At 31.0% G+C, this 23353-nt stretch overlaps 2 long non-coding RNA genes across 2 annotated transcripts; both read left to right on the top strand.

Annotated features, from left to right (window-relative positions):
* Positions 1–2252: 2252 nt before the first annotated feature.
* On the top strand, positions 2253–3414 carry LOC145805932 (uncharacterized). The gene is made up of 2 exons (XR_014348249.1): positions 2253–2544; positions 3196–3414. It is a non-coding gene; the product is annotated as an uncharacterized LOC145805932 (long non-coding RNA).
* Positions 3415–4723: 1309 nt separating this feature from the next.
* On the top strand, positions 4724–8313 carry LOC114264317 (uncharacterized). Its single transcript, XR_003629940.2, has 4 exons — positions 4724–4773; positions 4908–5510; positions 5585–5715; positions 8062–8313. It is a non-coding gene; the product is annotated as an uncharacterized LOC114264317 (long non-coding RNA).
* The last annotated feature ends 15040 nt before the right edge of the window (positions 8314–23353 follow it).

Below are 23353 nucleotides of genomic sequence, written 5' to 3' on the forward strand. Positions count from 1 at the left end.
ACCAGATAATCACTCTTTCACATCTCAATCGTACAATTAATGAGTTACCGATGATAGAAAGTACACTTGTTACCTATTTTGTTGTTTCTTTTTTATTATTTATTTATTTATAAAACAAGTGCTGCTATTAGCACCTACCTTAATTCTTTGAAACCTCTATTTCTTTGAACCCTCACCCTAAATCTTAAATTTTAATAAGATTTCTTTGAATACTTCACTTAATACCAATTTTATCTCTATTCATAGTATCATCACACCCAAGTGCACACCCACATAATTTTGCACACGCGCACACACACATACACACACACACACACACACACTCTCTCTCTCTCTCTCTCTCTCTCTCTCTCTCATTCTTTTTCTTCTTTTTCTTCCAAATCTGGTGTGTTTCTCTCTGTCTCTCACTTTTACGATGACCAAGGCCTAGCTTTACAACACTATCGCCCAGTCTACCGTCTTTACCTCCCTTCCTGCCATCACCGCAAATGGCGAAGCTGTTGTTGTGCTTGCTGCCTCTAGACTACCCTCATCATTTTCTCTTTGACTCTTTAGAAGTCTCTCAGTCGACATTAGTGACTGACAGAAATCTCTTCATCCCGTCAAAAATTATGTTCGGTTGAAATGTGCCAAAAATAAAGGTTTTGTTCGGAACCTATAGACCAAACCAAATGTTTTTGTTCAGCACTATGTTACCAAACAAAACCTTAATAGTCTGCGAACTAGTACCAAACAAGCTCAAACAAAATAGAAACCATCGAAAATGATGAAGAACCGTTAATGTAAGATCGATAAAATTAACAATGCAACGACAACTTCATCAGACTTGTTGTCATTGTCCTTCATTGCCTTATAAGTATCAACGAATGGTAAAAATGACCATATGTGGAAACACAAAGTCTATAATAGAATTGTTTGCAACGTTAACTTATTTAGAACACCAAACACATTTGAAACCACCGAACAAAACGTTAACTAATTATGTGGTTTCAAATGTTTTTCATTGAAGATGAATACATAGGTTTAGGATGGAACTGAAAAAGAATACAATTCGGGTTTAGATTGGTGAGAAATACGTATATATGGGGATGGAGGTGGGTATACAATATTGTAGAGTATCATTCTAATTGTTTTTATTTGATAGGTGGGTGTTCCATTAAAAGTTTTCATTTAATGTAATTTTACTTCAGGGTATAATTGTAATATAAAAAAAAAAGTGAGAATTGGGAAATCCAAAAAAATTAGGTAAGTGCTAATAGCAACTCTCTTTATAAACATGTGAAGGTGTGAGATGAGTAGATTGCTTACTTATTTATTTATTTATTGAGATGAATACAATATGCCTAATTATTTGAGGGATTTACGTGTAAGTCCTAGTAGGTGGATTATTATTCAATAAGTCATATGATAATTAATAACGTTTTTCATCAAATGCTATTAAAAAAATGTCACTAATTGTTAATTTTCAACGACAGTTTCAAAATTTTGTCATAAAAAAGGTCACTAATCATAAGTTTTGGCAACAGTTTAAAAAAATCGTCCCAAAAAGTCACTAATTTTTAACTTTTAGTGAGAGTTTGAAAATTTTGTCATAGTAAAATATCATAATTGTAAGTTGTAGTGACAATTTATAAAAACCGTGACAAAAAAGTCACTAATTGTCAATTTTTAGCGACATATGCAAAAAATCGTTACAAAATCTTATTTTTAGGGACGATTTTAATAGGGCTTGATAGAAATTAAGTCTAACTAATAGGACCTATTAGTAGTTTACCTTAATTATATTTAGGTTAATAAAAACTCTGAAGCATGATATTATCATTAATGAGAAAATACTATGTTAGTTCTCATTGGGGTGTTAAAAAATAAAGAGTGAAAAAAGTAATCTGAGCAGCTTAAATCATTTTTTGTGATTTGGTTTTGTCCGATTTCAAAAGTTTTACGGTTCAGTTTATTTTTGAAATTTCTAGAAACATAAGGATTGATTTAGTTGTTGATTACCTTAAAATCGAACTAAATCATTACATGAACACCACTAAGTTTACATAGCAATAAAATACACTACAAGAAAAACGGTATATTGCAACTTTTGTTTATGGAATTTATGCAAATGCCATTATAGGTTAATTAAACACAACGTTTTGAAAACGTTGTCTCTTATCTCAAATCAACGGCGTCGTATTGGGTCAATTTATTGACACCGTCCAAAACCCTGTCTCTTTCAAAATGTCTCTCACTTTCTCTGTCTCTTCCATAACTTGGTCTCTCTCTCTCTCTGCCAAAACCCTCGATTTGAAGCTCTAGCTCTAACTCTCATTGTCACTTTCATTTTCATTCTCAAACAAACTCACTCTCTTTTGCTCAATTTCAAACACACAGTCTCTCTCGCTCGATTTCAAGCAGTCTCTCTCGCTCAATTTTAGATCTGTCGATGATTTGAGGGCCATACACACTCTTTCTCGCTTGCTTGATTATAGATTTTGAAGTTTGGTTCTCCAGATTTGTGCTTCTCTTCCAATTTTGGTTCTCATCTCTTTTGATTTTGTAAGTTTCAATTCATTTAGCTTATTTGTTATTTATTTATTTTTTTTGAAGAGTGTACACAGTTGAACTGATATCTTACATCTCAATTGATTGCTTCTCTTCTTTTTTTTTGTGTGTGTGTGTGTACATTTGTTTTCTATGAACTCAGATCTCTGATTTTTTCAAATATATTTGGGATATATATATATGTATATGTGCTTCCTCTGATATTTATGTTCATTGTTTTGGTTTGTCAATTTTTATGTGTGCGTGTGCGTGTGTGTGTGTGTGTGTGTATGTGTGTGTGTGTTTGTGCATGTTTTAGCAATCTCTGATAGAAATCTTTCTGCTGAACTTCTTAAAAATGTTTTAGCATGTTTTGATTTAAGAATCCATGTTGTTATATTTGCATATATATGGTCTCTGCATTAGTTATATTTAGTTAAAAATGATTGCATCATTTGGATGTATAGCAGTGCTTAATTGAATCATTGTTGTTATGTAGCAGTTTCAACTTAGTAATTTAGCCCATGTAGTTTCCATTTTTGAAAATAATTAAGCCCAAGAGGTATAACATTTGGCTTTTGTATTTCTATTTGTATTTATTGTACTTTATATTCATTGCTAACCCATAAAATTCTACACTTATGCATGTGGTCTTCTATAAAATAGCATGGCAGATAGACGATGCTCTAGGCGAAGGCAACACTCAGCCTCTAAAAGTTCTAGTGAAGGACATTCGAGCTCTGAGAGTTCTTATAGTGGGAATTTAGATGATCGTTCAAAGAAGAGTACCCACATCATACCTGATCCACCCATGTCCTGGTATCCTCCAGGTAGCTTGCCTAGTACATCATCAAGTACTGGTTTAACACATGACACTACAACTGGTATGAATTATTTTAGTCAACTTCTCATTGTTTCTATTAAGCCAATCATATTCCATAATAATAGTAATTTTCAAATCAGGAAGATATTGGGAATGATTCATGTTGGCGAAATTGGAAATGTATGTTGTTATGTTATCTTTTTATTGGATATCTTTTTTAGTTAGCAAGAAATACAAGAATTGTTTGTTGAAGATTTGTATATGATTTGAATGTTACCGAAATATACAATTTTGATTAGAGAGGAAAGCCAAGGAATTGTGAAGAACAAGCATACAATTGGTAGGAAGAATGGTTGTGGCATGTCAAATTATGGAATGAAAGTTAGGAAAACTTACCAAATACATGGGACTTGAAATGAACACAATCCCCTTCTCGACATGTCCAAATCATGATTTTCCTAAACAATTCATGCTAGGCGTAAGCATGTCCCCTCCTCTATTCTTTTCCTCACAAATGACAAATTAATTCCCTTTTCTCAAATGTATCAATTTTCATCTTGATGGTGTAGAGTGATTTTTCATCTTGATGGTGTAGACTAATTTTTCATTGAGGTGGTTTCTTTATGTGGAACAACTATCTATAATAAAATAGGTTTTTTGTTTAGATTGTTATTTGTTATTTGAATTCTGGTTTGTTCACTGGGAGTTTACATTCTACCTGGGCATTTAATAATTAAAGTTGCCAATTATTTGTAGGTTAATACAATGCAGACGAGTCAATGAAAAATTTTGTTTTGGCATCTGTTAGAAAAAAAAAATGGAGAGAATGGAATGCCGGAGTTAAAAAAAAAAGAAATATATGCCATTCGACAATGATGTTGATAGGTTAACTCATCAACCCGGAAGAGTACATGAGCATCAATGGCAAAGCTTAGTCTATTATTTTGGCACTCGGAAGGCACATGTTTCATTTAATGTTGCTAATTTAATTGGTGGCAGTTGTTGTTTCTAAATTTATTTAATTTCCTTATTAGCTATGTTACATATATGTATATAGATATATAGAGATTGTGGAACAAAAGTCTTAGTTGGATCACTCTGGTCTTGAACTGTTTATTGAACTCTATTGTAATCTCATAAGATGAGTTTGTTAATTAATAAATTATCTTGTGTTTATGTTCATATGTAATAGGAAAAAAAAAGGTACAAAAAACAAAATTCGAAAGAAAAAGACATTAAATCACATAATTGATAGAAAATCATTCTCAGTTATTTGAGTAAAGGTATATAGTTTCTTTATATTTCAAATTAAAATTGCATATTTTGATTTTGTTACTTAATTTTAATTGTAATTATAGGAAACAAACAAGAAGAGGTGTGGATGGCTGGGTACTCAAAGGATAACAAACCAAGTATTGATGGTATGTGGCATGGTTGCTTCTCTCTCTCTCTTTCTTTCTCTCTCTCTCTCTCTCTTTCTCTCTCTCTCTCTCTCTCTCTCACACGCGCGCGCGCGAAATTATTGGTAGCTATATTAATTAATTAACAATTGCAGACACAAATGAAGGAGCTTGAGGCGCAATCCAATGCTATAGATGAATAGATTATCACACAGGTTCTAGGGCCTGAGTGACCTGGTCGTGTTTGAACATTTAGATTGGGTCTTTCTCCGACAGATGTCTTTGGAGGTGGATATAGGCAATCACAAGAACAAACTCGTTTCATTCAAAGGCAAGTCCAAGAGCAACTTAACCAATATGAAGCACAAATGGAGATACAAATGAAGGAGATGAATGATGCAGTGTTTAACCAACAGAAAGTACAAATGGAGATGCAAAGCACAATCCAAGCTTAATAAGCACGAATAGAGCAGTTAGAGTCTCAACAGGCCATGGGTGGGCCTGTTGCACCAATTGCTACACAAGTGCATTCCAACAACAATCCCATGCATATACCTCATCGTTTAATTGCCATCATTCGTTCGAGGAAGTGAGTAAATAGTTAATTATGAAATTTTCACTATGACATTTTATTCATGTTGTTTGTTTTTGTCAAATGTGGGTTCACATATCAAAGAAAGGAAAGAAGAAGAAGAAGAAGAAGAAATAGATAAGACAAATTCAATTAAAGAAGGCCACTGGAGTCTACTAAATTCAAGGTCAGAACTACTCCTAATCTTATCTTCTACTGATTATTCTAGCTCTAAATTTTCAACCTCATGATTTTTCACAGATTCCTACAGTGTCCCCTATTGAAGAAGTTGTTGGGGTTAAAAGGTTGCTTCAAGATGATACTCTTTTAAGTCTGCAAAAGAGGAAGTCAATAATCATAGGAATCAACTAATGCAATGGAAAAGGTTGGAGGTATGCTTTTTATACTTCCATAAATGTCTCATTTCAACATCATTTGTTTCCTTAGCATGGTAGTCAATATAACTAAGCAATATTGATGGTTCACTACTGATGGAGAATAAAAAGAAGTCGGTTGAAAAAAATGAAAGATTAGAATTTTAGTTTATTTATGAATTTGAATTTATTAATGACGTTGAATTTGTTTAGGATTTTATTCTTAGTTTATATTTGTTTTCTTATTGGAATTTATTGGTTTGGTTTGGTTTGCCTACATATTTCTTTGGAGGAACTGTCAAATTTGGGCATTGATTGAATATTGAAGAACTGATATTGCATTGGGATGTGTTCTCCATTTCTTGGTAATATAGATATAGTTTCTCATTCCTAAATCACTACTTTGACACAAATCTTTTAGTGTGTTATAGCATTCTAGTCAGTGCTTTTTTTGATACATAGCGATCCCGGTTGTCCCTTTACTGTTTTGTTGTATTTCGGACTCGGTTCCGTGATGTTGGTAGTGGTACACCTTGTTGTCATCCTTTAATTCCACTTGACTGAGTTTTAGGATGTATTGGGCAGAGTTGTTACAGGTTGGTTAGGCTTTGGTTTCAATTCTTTGTTGCCCAGTTTTTAGGAGGTCCGCTCGAGCGGGTCTTATTGCGCTCGAGCGGCGATTGCAAGCTCCCAGTTTTTCTTGTCCCTACAAAACTTCTGCAGGTGTGATTTTTACGCTCGAGCGGGTTTCTTTACGCTCGAGCGATTGGCGCTCGAGCGGGTAGTACCTTTGGGTGTAAGTTCTGGGAGGGGGAAATCTACGCTCGAGCGGACTGGTTTTCGCGTTCGAGCGGATGTACTTTATTCTTGTGTCTTGGCGCTCGAGCGGGTCTTATTGCGCTCGAGCGGACCTAGTTTTTTTTTGTTCTTGATGCTCGAGCGTTGTGTTCTCCGCTCGAGCGGGAATGTCGTATATTAGTTGACAGTTGGGCATTTTAAAATCACTTTTTACATTTACACTCTCTCTCTTACTTTTCCAAAACGCCATTTGAGAGCTTCTCTCTCTAGAACCTTGCATTCTCTCTAGGTATTGATCTAGTTGGAGTTGTTTTCTCACCTTTGGCCTTTACAAAAAAGTTGTTGATCGTCGAGGGCTATCTTTTGATCCGAGAAACTTGTGATTTGAAGCAACTTCGTTTTTATCATCTTCTTCGTTGGGTGTCAACTTTTGAGGTAGGGATTCCTACTCACTCTTATGAGTTTTAGCCTAGATTTTGAGCTTATTGTTTAAATAGTTGATTTTGGGACTTAGGGTTTCAAAATGTGTTAAAGAGGGTTTTGTGATTTTGGGCTCATAATATGTATTTTGGGTTCAAAAGGGTATTATTGATGTTGGTTGTTGAAATATAGACCATTGGGTCAATATTGGGAAATGGGGTAGAAAACCCTAATTGGTTGTATAAATTAATTGATATGATTAATTTGAGAAAATGGTGGTTATATGGAATTGAGTTGGAAATAATGAAATTGTCTCATTATATGGTTGAATAGTGGAGTTAGATTTGTTAATCGCTCACTTTTGAAAGCATTGATATTTTATCTGTTGGAGCTTTTATTATCTGTTTAGAAACAATTGCTTGGGCTACCGGTGGAGGGTAGTTTTGATTGTTGTAGACAATGCATGATGATTAGGCAAACTAAAACTAATCAATTGGATGTGTCATAGAGTATGACGGTTGATAAAATACATTAACGTTATGTATTGATTGATTGTGTATATGACCTTTGTGTATATACGTTGTGTGTGTGTGGGAGGAGATAGGGGATGTACTCCACGGTTTAAGGGAAGATAGGGGATGGACCTCTAAACCGGATGTTGTTTAGGAGGAGATAGGGGATGGACTCCACTGATACAGCTCATATGCTTGTCAGATAATGTGTTGATATAGCTCATATTCTTATCTTTGGAAGCGTTGATACAGCTCGTATGCTTATCATTGGAAGTGTTGATATAGCTAATATGCATATCTGTTGAAATGTGGATACAGCTTGTATGCTTATCTGTGAGGTGTTGATACAACTAGTATGTTTATCTATTGTAAAATAGGAAGTGTTTAATATGAGTCATTGTCTCATATAAGTGGTTGGTCAGGTTCTAAGCCATTGATGTAAATTGTGAAATTGATAAGAAATGGAAATTGAAATGAAACATGAGCATGGTGGTCATGAAAATGGAAATGAGTTATGAATTGGTTTATGGAAATTGAACATTTATCAATTGCTAATGTCTTAGTTATTGCTCATACTGTGTTTAACATATCTCTACTGGGCGTTGGCTTACCCTTTATGGGACATTATTTTCAGGTACAGGTAGTATGCCACCTCCAAGGACATAGCTTGGATGATGATGAGAGTTGAAGACTCTTTTTGTTTATTTTGTTTGTATTACATGTATATCAAGCCAAGGGCTTATTTTGTATAGAGTTAGTACTCTTCTTTTATATAACCAGGTGTTGACTTGGAAAGCTGTAAGCCCATAGGGCATTTACTTTTGTTGTTAACATGTAATACAGTGTGAAAAGGTACTCTGATGAATAGAAATGATTGGTTTCTTTTATATCAATGCATGTTTAAAGTGATGGATTTTATGTATTATTTTGAGGGCGTTACATGATATATTTAATGTCTAATCTAGTCGATAATGGTTGATTGTTTCAGGCATCTAAGTTCCAAGAGAAGTTTGACGCCAACAAGAACGTGGACTGAGGAGTACACATATTTTGTGTAGTAAAAATCTCATGAAATGTGCAATTAATTTGGTTCATGGACGAGTTGAGTACTTTTATGCACTTTTCCCATCTCCGTATAATGTGTTGATTACAATATATTAGATATTAAAAAATTGTGATTACCTTGATGCTATGCTATATTTCAGAATCAGGAAAGGAGCGAAAAAATTAATTAGGTTAGGCAATATTTTAGAATCAGGATATCCAAAGCAAACAAAAAAAAAATGGCGTTTTTTGGGAAAATGCCACTAAATGACGTTATTATGACGTCACACGTCAATTTGTGATGGAAATTGAAGCGGACGTCAAAGATTTTGCGGCGTTTTAAAAATCGTCGTCTATTATTTTTAGCATCATTTTGTAAGCATTGTAAAGCTATTGCGGCGGCCGTATTAGTGATGAAAATATTAAACATTGGTTCAACTTTTATGGGTGTTTTTCGGGCTTTTAGCGACGTTTTAAAAACTCCACTAAAACTCAAATTTCCTGCAGTGATATATTAATGCGAATTCTTATAATTAAGGGATATACAAAAAAATAAAATTATTTTTATATCTTATTTCTTAATATTACATACATTTAAAAACCTACACACTAATTAAATTAATTACTTCATCACTTTTTATATGAGAGAGGGAACAGTTTAATATGTAGATTTTTATATGTTAGTCTGCCTATTTGGTTGAGTTTTCAACCAAAAAAAAAAAGTTTTTTTTTTTTTTTAAAATAGAAACTATCTTGACCAAAATAAAAGTCAAAAATTATTTCCAAAATTTCAAAAATTATTCTTGGCACACAAAGAGAGAGAGAGAGAATCATATAAAAAAATAAAAATTATTTATATAAAAATCATATACAAATTAGTTTTTATTTTTCATTTTTAAATATGAATATGTTTTATTTGGATACTTATGTAATGATATGGCAGTGTCAAACATAGAGTCAAAATTGTTACATTGATCACTCCATCTATGAAAAATCGAATTATTTGGAGTGAACTTGCAATTTAAATTCGACTGTCCCGTCAACAAAACTTTTGGGATTACAAACCGCAATAAACTTGTTTAGGAAAGCTTGTTCGAGTTTGGATTGTAAAGACTTAATGTGGTAAAATAATAATTCAACGTCAATTTAAAAAAATAAATAAATTAGTGGTAAATTTTATAAATTTTAATAATTGATGTGTTAGATTTTTTTTATGAATTTATAATTATTTTGAAAAGATACTAGTGAATTATAATTTCTCACATCTTTATGCAGTCAAAACTAGATTTTAAGTAATATCTCTATATTTTTTTGTTTTTTCCCTTAACAGGTAAGTAATCTCTCTTTCTCAATGTCATAGTGATATACATATCACTGCTAGGTTTGAAACTGATTGATGTATTCAACACAGAAAGTGTAAGAATACAAAAATTGATACAACTTTTATAGAGTAGGTGTGTCTCATTTTTTTATTTTTTATTTTTATAAGTCTCAGACCTATATGGAATTCTTGAATCATAATTTTTACTAAGTAAATATTAAGGTTATTGTAAGTAAATAAATTGAAAATGATATGTAAAGAACTTTAGATAAAATCATTAAAATGTTGATAACTGTGCAGGCATTATGAGGCTCATTCCTTTTTGCCTTTTATGGTTAGTCCTTTATTTCATCATGTAATGTGCTTCTTGGATGAAAATGAATTTCTAGAGGTTGTTTTTATTTATTTATTTATTATTATTATTATTATTGTTTTTTGTTTTCGAAATGGTTAAAATAATGTGGGAAGCCAATTGGGCAAGTGTTTTAAGTACTTCTAGAAGAAGTGATATTTCTAAGAAGGTATTGCATAGTTGTGGAGGTGAATGGTCCACCATTCCTCCCTCCCACTTAACCATACATCTTTTTCTCTGTCACTATTTTTTAAGCTCCTTCTTTAATTGGGGCCTGGACCATGATTCAAAAAGCACAACAGTCCACAATATATATATATATATATATATTAGAAAAATATGTAGTTGTTATGTGGGTGTTTGAGTTGTTATTTTAGTAAGTTATTTTAATTTTTGATTATTTTAGGAGGTTAAAATTTTTATATTTGGAAAGATAACTAGATTTTTTTATTATTGGATGTAATGTTTGTGAGAAAAAAAGTGAAATGATAATGGGTTTGATGTGAGATTTTATCTTATTAATTATTTTAGTTTATTTTGTCTTTTAATGTTATTTTAGCCACCAAAAAAAATTAAAAAAGCTTGAAAAATATGTAGTTACTGGATTCGTAAGTTTGTTGGTGTACAATTACATAATGCTAACTGCTTTTAAAAGTATTTAAAAAAATTAATTAATTAACAACCACACTAACTTGGATATTGATTTTATATAATAATACATATACCTTTTCTTTTGCATTTCTCTCTTTTCGTTTCTTGTATATATATATATAAGTCTTAATACTTTGATTTAATTCTCATCAAATCCTATTGAAAATAAGTCTTAATAAAATTATAGTTAAAAATATTTTTTTTGTGACGATTTTTTATATATGTCACTAAAAATTGACAATTAATATTTTTTTGTCACGATTTTTATAAATTGTCACTAAAACTTACAATTAGTGACTTTTTTCTGTGACAAAATTTTAAAATTGTCACTGAAAGTTGAAAATTAGTAATATTTTTTGTGACAATCTTTTTTAAACTGTCACTAAAACTTATAATTAATGACATTTTTTGTGACAAAATTTTTAAACTATCGCTAAAAATTAACAATTATTGACATTTTTTAATAATATTTGATAAAAAATACCATTAATTTTCACAAAACCTATTGAATAATTAGTCTACCTAATAACATTTACACGTAACTGTCCCATATATTTAATGGGATTGAAATGTGATTGGCTTTACAATAATTCCCATATTATTAGGGCTGAGCAAGGAATCCGTGAAATCCGTAATCCGATCCAGTCCAGTCCAATCCGATAGGTTTGGATTGATTTTTTGAATCCGCGGTTCGGTTCTGGATTGAAGAATTAAAAATCCGTAGTCCACGGATTGGTTCCGGATTGAACCCCACGGTTCCGGATTGGAACCGATCCGGACCGTATACAAATAGTCTATATTTTTATTATACATCCTCCCCCATAGTATCTTCTCTTATTCTATATAAAATCTAAACTCAAACCAAAAACCGTATAATATCTTCTTTTATTACTTTTGTTTGTTAGTTTTTAGTTTTAATTTGTAATGGTCTAAATACTTATGGTGAAACCAGTTTTCTTATGGTTATTTAAATTCTAAAACAGTATGTCGCTATTATAAAAAACATGTTGCTATTGTGGAACTAATATAGCGCTATGTTTATATTTTTATGAAATTAAAGTGTTATATATATATTTTTGTTATTTAATTATGTGAATCCGTGGTCCTAAACCGATCCAATCCGTATTTAAATGGATTGGTTCGGATTGGTTCCATGATTTAAACGGATTGGATTGGTTCCAATTTTTTAGAAACCGTAGATAACGGATTGGTCCTGGTTTTACCACAATCCGGTCCAATCCGGACCATGCTCACCCCTACATATTATCACAAGTTTAAGACACCAATTCATTCTTATTTATATTTTGGTTAATTTTATAGTAACTTTGTGTGTGTGTGTGTGTGTGTGTGTGTGTGTGTGTGTGTGTGTGTGTGTGTGTGTGTGTGTGTGTGTGTGTGTGTGAGAGAGAGAGATTTTTTAAGACAAAGTTGCTAAAAAAACTGTTGCGTTTTGGAAAATGCTAACAAATTTTTTTTTGCAATTTTAAAAGTTTAGGTTTTGTTTATTTATTTATTTATTAATCTGTAGCTTCTTTTTTGTAAATATTTTTAAATTTTTTAAAGTTTAACCAAAATTATTCACAATGATTTGATCTATGATGGACAATTGTAAATATTATGTATATCAGGATAGAAGTAGACATAGGAAATAAGAAATAGTAAATATTTTTTGTTATTCAATCATCATCAATATAAAAAATAAAAAGACGACTTCTTTTTTTTTTTTTTTAGTGATAAGAAGGGAGACAGTTTGTTTACATTTATATAGAATGGTTGAAAGTAGATATATCATTTTTGAATGTTCAACTCAAAAAATAAAGATATAATTTGTTTATATAAGACTCTTCATGACTTTTAAAATATATAATAAATTTGAGAGGATAAAATTAGAATTAAAAAAAAAAGTAAAAAATATAATAGATTTTTCACATTTTAATAATAGTAGATTTATTCTGCATAGGCAGAATTATTTTTTTTTCATAGGGAACAATTCATCCAATATAAGGCTTTCGTCATAAAATAAGTAAAATATCATTTTCAAAATAACTCATCACAGGATAAGTTATTCCAATTTTTTTAAAAAAAACAAACTCAATCCTATTTGCAAACCAATTGTAGGGTTTTAGGAGGTGATCTTAATTTAAAAGGATTGAGTTTCATTTTTAAAAAAATAATAATAATAAAGATCAGATTAAAAAAATACGGGAGTACAAGTGAAGTTTGTGCTCTGTGATCCTCTTACATTTTAAAAGTTTTACAATTATTTTTAATTTTTTTAAACTGAAATACAATTCTCCCAAAATTTAAAGACAGGTTGGCAAGTCTATGTGATTGATGTAACAAAGTACAGAGACACACATTAAACACAGGTCTATTATGTTGGTTAGAGATCAATTAAGAAGGGAGTGGAGACTCAAAAAAAAAACTTAAATGAAAAAAGTCTGAAACAAACAACAGACATAACATTAAACAAAAAGCAAATAAAATTAATCTCTAATTTTCAACTTCCTTTTTTCTAATTAAAGTAAGGAAAATATTTGAGCGCCACAATTTTTGTGTTGTGACCACAATGACTCAAAACTATTAAAACGACGTCGTTTTGGCATGTTTTGCACCCAAAATGATATTATTTTAACAATTTTAAGTTATTATGGTCACAAAAATTGTGACCCTGTAACATTGTTGTTAAAGTAAACTATAACAACAAACATAAAAAAAAGTTTGCCCAATGGCCATCAATGTTTACAACTTTTCAATAATATACACAAGTAGAGAGCTGGCTTTTGCTTTAATGGGAGGACATAGTGTGTTCTTAAAATAATTTTAAACTCTTTGTGTTGAATCTAGCATGGAGTATCTATCTACCATGAAATGCCCAAGTGATTGGAGGATTCTAGCTTGGACATACTTGTACCCAATTTTTATTAGATCCTAGTGTCCTACTTATTTGTTTGTACAGACGCCTACTCTTTGACCATGTTTGGATCTAGATTTTCCAAAAAAAAAAAAAAATCCCTAACGTCTGTTACTTCATTATCTTCCCTTATATATATATATATATATATTTTTTTTTTTTTCTCTGTTCTTGTAAACGAAAAAGTAAGAAATGATACCAAAAAATAAAGAAAAAACTCATTTGACAAACAGTTTAGGGATTTTTTTTTTTTTTATCATTTTAAAAACACACCCTTTATAAAAAATAAAAATGTTAAAATTACTTTCATAAGAAATATATATATATATATATATATATATGAAAATGATGGTTATTTTTAATTTTAGTTTTCAAAAGCAAGAAGAATGAAAACAAAACCGGATAAGATGCCAAACAAGTCCTAAGTTTCACTTTTTTAGTTGGGTAAGAAAAATGAGGGGGAAAAAAAAGATATTAGTAAAAAAAATCATTTTTTATTCAATTACTCAAAAAAAAAAAATAATAATGCATATAAGTAATTTTTCATTTTGGTTACATTTTCCATTCACATCAAAAATCCAAAAAATTCGGTGATGTTCTTTTCTACTGTCATGTCATCCATAATTTGACTTTTATATTAACGTTGTGTTTGGTTAGAAAATTTGAGGAGGGATTTAGAAATAGAAATAAAAAAGGTAGGTGAAATATAAATAAAATATACTTGTATTTCACCTAATTTTACATACATTTTTTCTTTTTCTTTCTAAATTTCTTCTTAAATCTCTCAACTAAACATAGCGTAAGGGAGATTTTTATTCGGCGACAAATGGGAAAATTATTAATTAGCAGGTGAAAATCGTTTTGGAGTGTAATTTTTGCTGTCTTGTTTTTACATGGGAAGTGTTGCACTTCACGAGACTGTAATTATTATTTTTTTAGAAAAAAATTTCAAATCGCTGTATAATCTCAAAAATAATTACAAATTAATAATAAATTTTATTACTAATAATAATTAAAATTATAAATATTTTCATGCATATATAATGATTTTTTCAAGGAGTCCAGCTTGTTTCTTGTTGGAGATTAAGACAGGACCCGTCTAGTCTGTATCGAGGGCCCACTTTTGGGCTCTGCTATGATGATTCAAATCGTTCACATATTAAGATTCATTGAGTAAATCATTCATGTAAAAAAATCAAGTCGATCGAATAACGGCAATCACATGTTCGAATCAGTTTTGTATTAAAAAAAATGAACAGTTAAAAAATAAACGGTTCATATAAAACTGATTCAAATACGTGATTTTTATTATCCGATCGACTTGATTTTTTACATAGATGATGTTAAAAATGAACCATACAATGTAAATAGTTCGGATCATCGAAGCGAGACCCAAAAGTGGACCCACAGTGCGAACTAGACGAGTCCAATCTTGATCTCCAACTAGAGACAAGTTGGACCCTTTTTCAAGATCCCATTGTAGAGTAATTTCTCCTTTTTTGTAGGGAGATTGACCAAAAAATCTCATATTTTGATCTTGCAACTCATATAGTCTCATATTTTTTCTTGTGATATATTTAGTCATTTTGGATGTGTAATGACTCATTTGCCCACCATATTGGAGTGTTACATTTGGGAACTTACGTTGAAGTGTTACATTTAGAAAAAGTACACTAATAGGTTTTTTAATGTGTTTCATTAGAGTGTTACGTTTGAAAAAAGTAAACTAAGGAATATTTTAGTGTTGGAGCATTACGTTTGGAAAAATACACTAAGGTTTTTTTAATGTTTTACGTTAGAGTGTTACGTTATGGAAAAGCATACGTGTTACTTTTGAAAAAAGTAAACTAGGGAGTTTTTTACATTGGAGTGTTTCATTAGAGAGTTACATTATGGAAGTACGCTATGGAATTTTTTAGTGTTAGAGTGTTATATTTAGAAAAAGTATACTAAGTAATTTTTTAGTATTAGAGTGTTACGTTTAAGAAAAATATATTAATGAGTTTTTTTAGTATTGGAGTGTTATGTTTAAAAAAAATACATTAAGAAATTTTTTTTGGAGTGTGAAGTTGAAGTGTTATGTTTGAGTATTACATTGAAGTGACGGAAACGTGATCCAAAAATTAAATCCAACTTCTCTAAGATGACGTCCCCCCAATAAGGAAGGGTAGAAACGTCTACCAAATCATACCAAAATTTAAAATACGATCTCACGGTATGATCAGTGTATTAAAAAATTCATGGAACTGATTGAAATAATTGATTCTCGTATAGAAGTTTCTAATAATTTTCCCTTTTTTGTATTGTGTGCATTAATTTGTAATTTCCTCTCTACATTATAAATTAAGAAAAATTACTATTCAACCACATCTGTTCGAAATAATTATAAATTCATAAAAAAAAAATTTAAGACTTCAAATATTAAAATTTATCATTGATCTTAATTAATTTTTTTTAACGTTACACTAAATCAGTATTTCTCCAATAAACTATTTAGAGACTATTTTGCGACTGTCAATTGCCGTCCATTTACGATGATTTTGGGCCCCTCTTGGCCTACAAATGAACCGTCGACTTGATAATCAATCAATCTTCTTCAAATTTGATGTTGATTCTATGTATTTATATTGTTATGACAATAGAGAACGAAAAGAAGGCTGTGCTTGGCCATGACTATATCAAAATTAATATGAAACCAAAACTAAATTAAAGAGACTAATGTGGCACAAGCAGACCCATTATGTCCTCAAATTAGAAGCTTTCAATACACAAAAATTAAAGAATAAAAAATACTTAAGAGGAGATATTAAGCTAATCAAGAATGCAAGTTGAAACCAATTGGGTTACTGAAATTATATGATTTCATATAAAAAGTTATGAATTTTAACTAAGAGGTGAAGAAATGATTAAAGGTTTTATTATTTACTCTCTCCTAAAGCTACCCCTTAGTAGAGCTATAAATGAATATTGAGTTGAGTAGTAACTTATTTATCTTGAAAATTTAACGAATTTTAAATTGCATTTAGGCTTTAGATTATTATTTTTTGAGTTGATCTCCTATGAGTTTTAATTGGGCCAATAATAGGCTAAACTTGAGTAACTTAATTTTTTATGGGCAAATTACCTGTAACTCTTGTGGGAAGAACCTGTGTTCTACTTAGTTTCACAACTCTTTGTGTAGATCCAAAAGTTCTAAGGCGTATTCCTTCTTCTCTTTCTCTTTTTGATATACACTCACCGGTGACTAGCGACCAATGACCACTATCAATTGAGGATCACTGGTAACCACCGACCACTGACCACCGACTTCTTATTTTGCCTTTATTGACAGCGAAGGAGATGAGTTTCCAACGATGTTCTTGACATAGATTTACTCGGATCTGGTCAACACAAGACAAGATTCATCGAAATTGAAAAATCTAGAAATCCCCTAGATGTTGATTTGTGATTATGTATCAATTTTAAGCAGAATATAACAATCCCAATCAAACAATCAAGACAAAGAGACACAATGATTTAACGTGGAAAAAACCACAATTGGACACCTCCAACTGTGATAAAAAAACCACGGGCAACAGCCACAAGAACAATCCACTAAGAAGATTTAAAGGAATTACACAGGTATACTCTCAATTACCTAGCGAATCCACAACGCCTAATTGAACCAACCTCTATGTGCCTCTTCCAACCCCATCTTCACCACAGAATTGTCTTTCTGATGAGCCACTCCGGATTCCACCAAAGCTTCAGGCTCGAATTCTTCAGAATTCACAACTGAAGAATAACTCTCTCTTTTGTGTATAGCAAACAAACCTTTGATGTACTCTCTTTAAATCATGAGTTGAAGACTCAATAAAAACATCAAAGAAAACAAACAAAATATCCCCAGATATAAACTTTAAGAACCAAAAAGAAGATCTGGAGGACTTCAATCAATCACTTAGTTTTGGGAGAAAACCAAGTATTTATAGAGAACCAAAAGTAATCCAAGATTTGGAAGAAAACAAACTCCTTGAAAAAATCCGGATTCTGAGGCTCGCTCGAGCGAAGCTTTTCTGGCTCGAGCGAGCAGTGTTATTTTCATGATTTCTACTAGTGCCTTGGCTCGAGCGACAGATCCTTGGCTCGAGCGAGGAATACACTCTTTCAGGTTTTTGTATGGACGCAATCCTTGGCTCGAGCGTGCATTCCTTGGCTCGAGCGAGAACTCCTTGGCTCGAGCGAGCAACGACGGACATGCAATTTTGAATGCAATTTTGCATTTTGCTTCGGCCGCGAGCTGACCGGGCAGCTCGACCCCCGTAATAATCAGCGAAGTGGCAATCTTGAAAGCATTAACATCACAAACTTCTCTGCATGGTTCGATTCGGGTTTGGATTCGCATCTAATAAACTCATAGCCTCACTGAAATAAAAGTGCGAAAATAAATACAACTGAAAGGAGTTTTGTCAAATGGGATTGCCAATAAATAAAACCTAACAGAAATATTCAAATTTAGTGCAGATCTGAGTATATTTACATTAGATCCTGCCAGATCTAAACCAAAAATGGTTGTCTCTCTCCTTCAATCCCTCAATTTTTTTATTTTTTTTTTCTCTACTAAACACTTCTCTTTTCTTGTTTTAATGAGAAATTTTTCAAATTCTAAAAAAATATTTTTTGAGTTTTAGTTACCACCGGTGAAAATTACAAAATTTTGTAGTTTTGAAGATACGTTTATACTTTTCTTTACGACTTTAGCCTTTTTTTTCACTCTATTAAAATAACAAAAATAATTCAGCAAATATTAATAAACTGAGAAGTTACAAACCCTTAGAAACGGCTGATCTGAGATCTCCATGTGAAATTGTGTTTTGATAAATTACAAGCAAGCAAACTGATAATTTTTGTAGTTTTAAAATTGTAAATTTATGCTGTTTGATAAGTAATAAATTTAAACTCTAATTTCTTACAAGTTTTTTGAACTGAAAATTATGTACTCTGCATGATAAAGAGTTTTTTTGTTCTTCGTATTTTGTGGTGTTAGAGAGGATGTGGTTTAGAATACTCCAGCGAATTTTCGGTGCTATTGAACATTTCGGCAAATCTTCGGTGATTGTCAGATGAAAGTCCAGCAATGGTTTGGGGGTGTTGGGAGTCTTTAAATTTTTTTTTCAATTTTTTTTTTTTGATAACAATTAAAAATATATAAGACTAATTAGTGCAAGTATTTTATGTTGAGATTAGATGGGTGTTGAACTATTCAAATAGGACCTCCCGATCAATGCCCTAATTTTTATAGTGGGTATAACCTTATCGATTCAAGTAGTAAACTGTTTAGTTTTGTCTTGATAACGTAATGATTTTTAAAGTATATTTAAGTTTAATTTATTTACATGATGTGTCAATTTCAAATGAGTTTTTAGCATGTTGAATAGGAGTCAAGATCGAGTAGTTTGATTCGTTTTACCGGCATACCCCTCAGGATTTTGGCTTAATAATTACGTGATGTATGTGAGACATGAGAACTATATATACTCTAGGATTATTTTAGTTTATTATTTAAATTATGTTCGGATCTTGAATTTAAGAAAATATTTGTGGAGGGACAGAAAATGAAAGGAAATATGAATAAAATATAAGATAATTTTTTTTTTTTTTATCATTTTTCCATTTTAATTTTCTTTCGCTCCATAAATGACACCCGAAATTTTGTATCCTAACACAGCCTTCGAGTTCCATTGTAATGAAGATGACAAATTAATATGAGCTATGTCCAAACAAGCCCAACAGGAACCACTTATTTCCACCAATCCAACCACCACTTTGATTGTTTTTCTTTGACCCTTTGAAGAGGCCATACAATTAATTAATTTAGATATTTGAGTCCTAAATTATTGGTGGTCCGCGGCTTTACTGGCAATGTACTTGGAGATGTTGTTTCTTTGTTCTTTCCAAGTCTCTACTTGGGTAAGCTTTACTCAAATGATATTCTTGTCAACATTACACAACTTACAGATTGAATGGTAATGCATATATATCCATACTCCAATTATAGGGTTTGTGTTGTGAATAACCAAACCCTAACTAGGGTGACCTAAAACCAATCCCATGGTTTAATTCAAAGTTGCTGATAAGAACTTGAAGCAGGAAATGATATAAGGAACAAAAAGGTAAAACATGATCCAAAAATATTACAGAAAATAGAAAAATCAAGCCCTAACTAGGATAACCTAAAACCAATCACGGGGTTAAATTCATAGTTAATAAAATTGGGAAGCATGAAATGATATAAGGAATAGAAAGTTGAAACATGGCCCGAAAATATTACACGAAATAGGAAACACTAAGTGATATATAAGATCAAATAAAAAAAAATTCAGCAACCTTAAGAAAAGAATATAAAATATTAGAATAATTTCATGATAATTTAAAACACTAATGGTACCAAATAATTATGAAACTTATTATAACAATTATGTATTATTGTTGAACAATAAGATTTATGAGGAAGAAAAAAATAATAAAAAAGGGTTAAATATACAAATAATCTCCAAAGTATGTGTGTTTTATCATTTTGGTCTCCCATATTTTAAATGTGTTGATTTGATCCCTAACAAATTAATTTTGTCACTGAATGATTCCTATTATTGTTTTCGTCAACAATTGATAATGGAAGTAAGAGCATTTTTGTCCAACCGCCAGATTTTAATAGTTTCAATAAGTCCCTTTCTTATTATTATATTCTCGCACAGGATATATGAGGAATAAATTGCTTCATCAAACAACTAAGGTCCTTTTACGAATTAGCAAAATAGGAGAAAAATTGTTTCTAAAGTATGTGATTTGTTTTAATTTGATTCTTAATGTTTCGATTGTGTAGTCTCCAACTTATTCAATATCATAGATGGTTTGACAAAAATACCCGTACTTCCATTATCAATTGTAGACGGAAATGATTAGTGACAAAATTAATATGTTGAGAGTCAAATTGACACATTTAAAACATCAGAGACCAAAAATACACAAGATTTATGTATTTAACACTAACAAAAACTATGAGAAACAAGTTTCTAGGAGTTTTTCATATAGTTTTCTAAGGTTGCGTTTGGATCATGAATTTTGATATCGATTTGAAAAGGAAAAAGGAAAAAATTAATGAAATATAGTTATATCTCATTCATATTTCATCTATCTTTTTCTTTTCATTTTTTAAATTTTTATCCAAATTCATGATCCAAATACAGTTTTAAGAGTTTCTAACAAGTGTTTTTACATTGTTTTAGATTCCGTTTATTTTGACGTAAAATGTCTTTGTCAAAAATATTTTGCTCATTTTCCGTTGTTTGGTTTAAAAAAAAAGTAAGTAAAACATTTTTTAAGAAAAATATTTTTGCATCATTTTTATCAAAAATAACTTATCTTTTAAAATTTCATAAGTCAATTTTTACAAATTTAACTATCACTCACTATCTTTTCAACACATTTAGTGTTTTTTAAATAAGTATCTTAGCTTACCAAAAAGACATAAATAACTTTTATTGAATAAAAATTTCTCTTTTGGGCAATAAAATATTTTTGTTTCAAATGTCAATCAAAAGCCAAAAAACAAAAACAAAAATATCTTTTTTGTGTGTAAAATCAATTTATAAGAAAAATATTTTTTTATGTAAAATATTTTATGTCGAAATAAATGTAGCCTTAGTTTTGGGAAATGTGTAAGTTTCTTTTAAAATTTGGGTAAATTACACTAATAATCCCTATAGTTTGGGAGTTGTGTCACTTTGGTCCCTGACTTTTCAATTGTGACACATTTTATCCTGAATTTTGAATCTTGTTCCAAATAAGGACAATTGAAAATATCACTAGATTTTTCAAGGGTAAAATTATCAATTTGATAAAATGTAAACTAATTTGGCAAAAATAAATGTCAAAAAAATATTTTTAATTTTTTAAAAATTATTTTTATCCACCAATGATAAAATTATGTAAAATTAATAAAAATTACATGATTAATTTTTTAAAATGAATTTAACATGATGATCATCCAAACACATAATAAAAATAAATTTGGTAAAAAAAATAAATAAACGTCTAAAAGATTTATCAATTTTACATAATTTTATTTTTAGTAGGTAGAAATAATTTTTAAAAATCCAAAAATATTTGTTTGACATTTATTTTTGTCAAATTAGTTTATATTTTATCAAATTAACAATTTTACCCTTGAAAAATCTAATGATATCTTCAATTGTCCTTATTTGAAACAATATTCAAAATTTAAAATAAAATGTGTTACAATTAAAAAGTCAGGGACCAAGGTGACACAAGCCCCAAACTATATATAGGGACTATTTGTGTAATTCTCTGTTCCAAAAACGAGTTTCAAGGAGGAGACTATAACCTGAGAACTTGCCCCGACCTCCCAAGACAAGCTCCGCTTAAGTCAGGACTCGCACAGCGGGGGAGCATTGGATCCACACCAAGTGCTGACTAGACAACTTAAGGTCCAACATAACTTAAGGTCTAACCTCCTAACCAACAGTGTTTCGCCCAGGCGGAGATTGGCCCAATGAAAAAATTGAACTTGTGACCTTGAGGCTTAAACCCCAAGGCCTTACCACAATGCTACAACCCGTTGGGTTGGTAACTATGATTTAATTGCTCATCAGATATATTTGACAAAAGTTGACATAATTATGCAATGTTCGGTAAACTGGCAGTCTGGCATAGTTTTGTACTTGTAGAATTGCTTTTATAAGATTTATCTATCCTATCTTTTGACCTAAATTTTTTTTTTTGCTTCTTGTTGGATTGGGTTTTGGTTTGATATGCCCTCAGCCCATGCCAAACATAACTTTTTATAGGATTGGAGTTTCATAGTTCAAACTCGAGTAAAAGTTTATTTGATATGATCATATCTGAGCATAAATTTGAGCAAAAAGTTTATTAGTGGTTAAGTCATAAATTTGAAAATCACAAAATAGGTTTGAAATTTTTGAGTAAATATTTGAGATACCCCAACTGAAAATTCAACACAGGATTCTCACTCTGAAATTTAATTAAAATTCAACCTACTAAAGGGACTTTCCTAGACCCATTGTCCAACTCCAAGAAAGCCCAGACCCACCAGGGAATTCTTGAAATTCCAAAAATTGTCCAACTCCTAAGGTCTAACTAAAAAAAAAATTATGGAAAAAAGGCCCAAAACTTTATATAAATATTATTCAAATATAAAATAACCTCCTATTGAGATTTTGCTTTAGGAATCCTTGAGGGTTTGGTCGGCCCTATCAGTGCACCTTCATGTCCTTTTTGAGTAAAAGACAGGCGTTTTGGCAAACTGGTTTTTGGTTTTTGATTTTTTTGCGCATCATCTTCTTACTTTTTTTTAATTAAAAAAGTTTTAAAAAAAATCAAAAAATCAACTTTTTACTAACTTTCTAAAACACCACTTATTACAATCCAAACAAAAGTCAATTTTCTTTGGCAGCCCCAAGAGCTTGCTTCATCCGTTGTGTCATGCCTTGCATAATAGAATCATAATAAGAAACCAAGCCCACCAGTGTCCACCCCTCTACTGGATCCAAAACAACTGACCAAACAAATTCAATCCCTTCTCCTTCAGAGCTTTCAAAAGGCAACAACAAGTCCGATCCGTAGCC

This window comes from Camellia sinensis, chromosome 13 (assembly GCF_055761805.1).
Source record: "Camellia sinensis isolate YWXY chromosome 13, ASM5576180v1, whole genome shotgun sequence".
Classification (NCBI taxonomy): domain Eukaryota; kingdom Viridiplantae; phylum Streptophyta; class Magnoliopsida; order Ericales; family Theaceae; genus Camellia; species Camellia sinensis.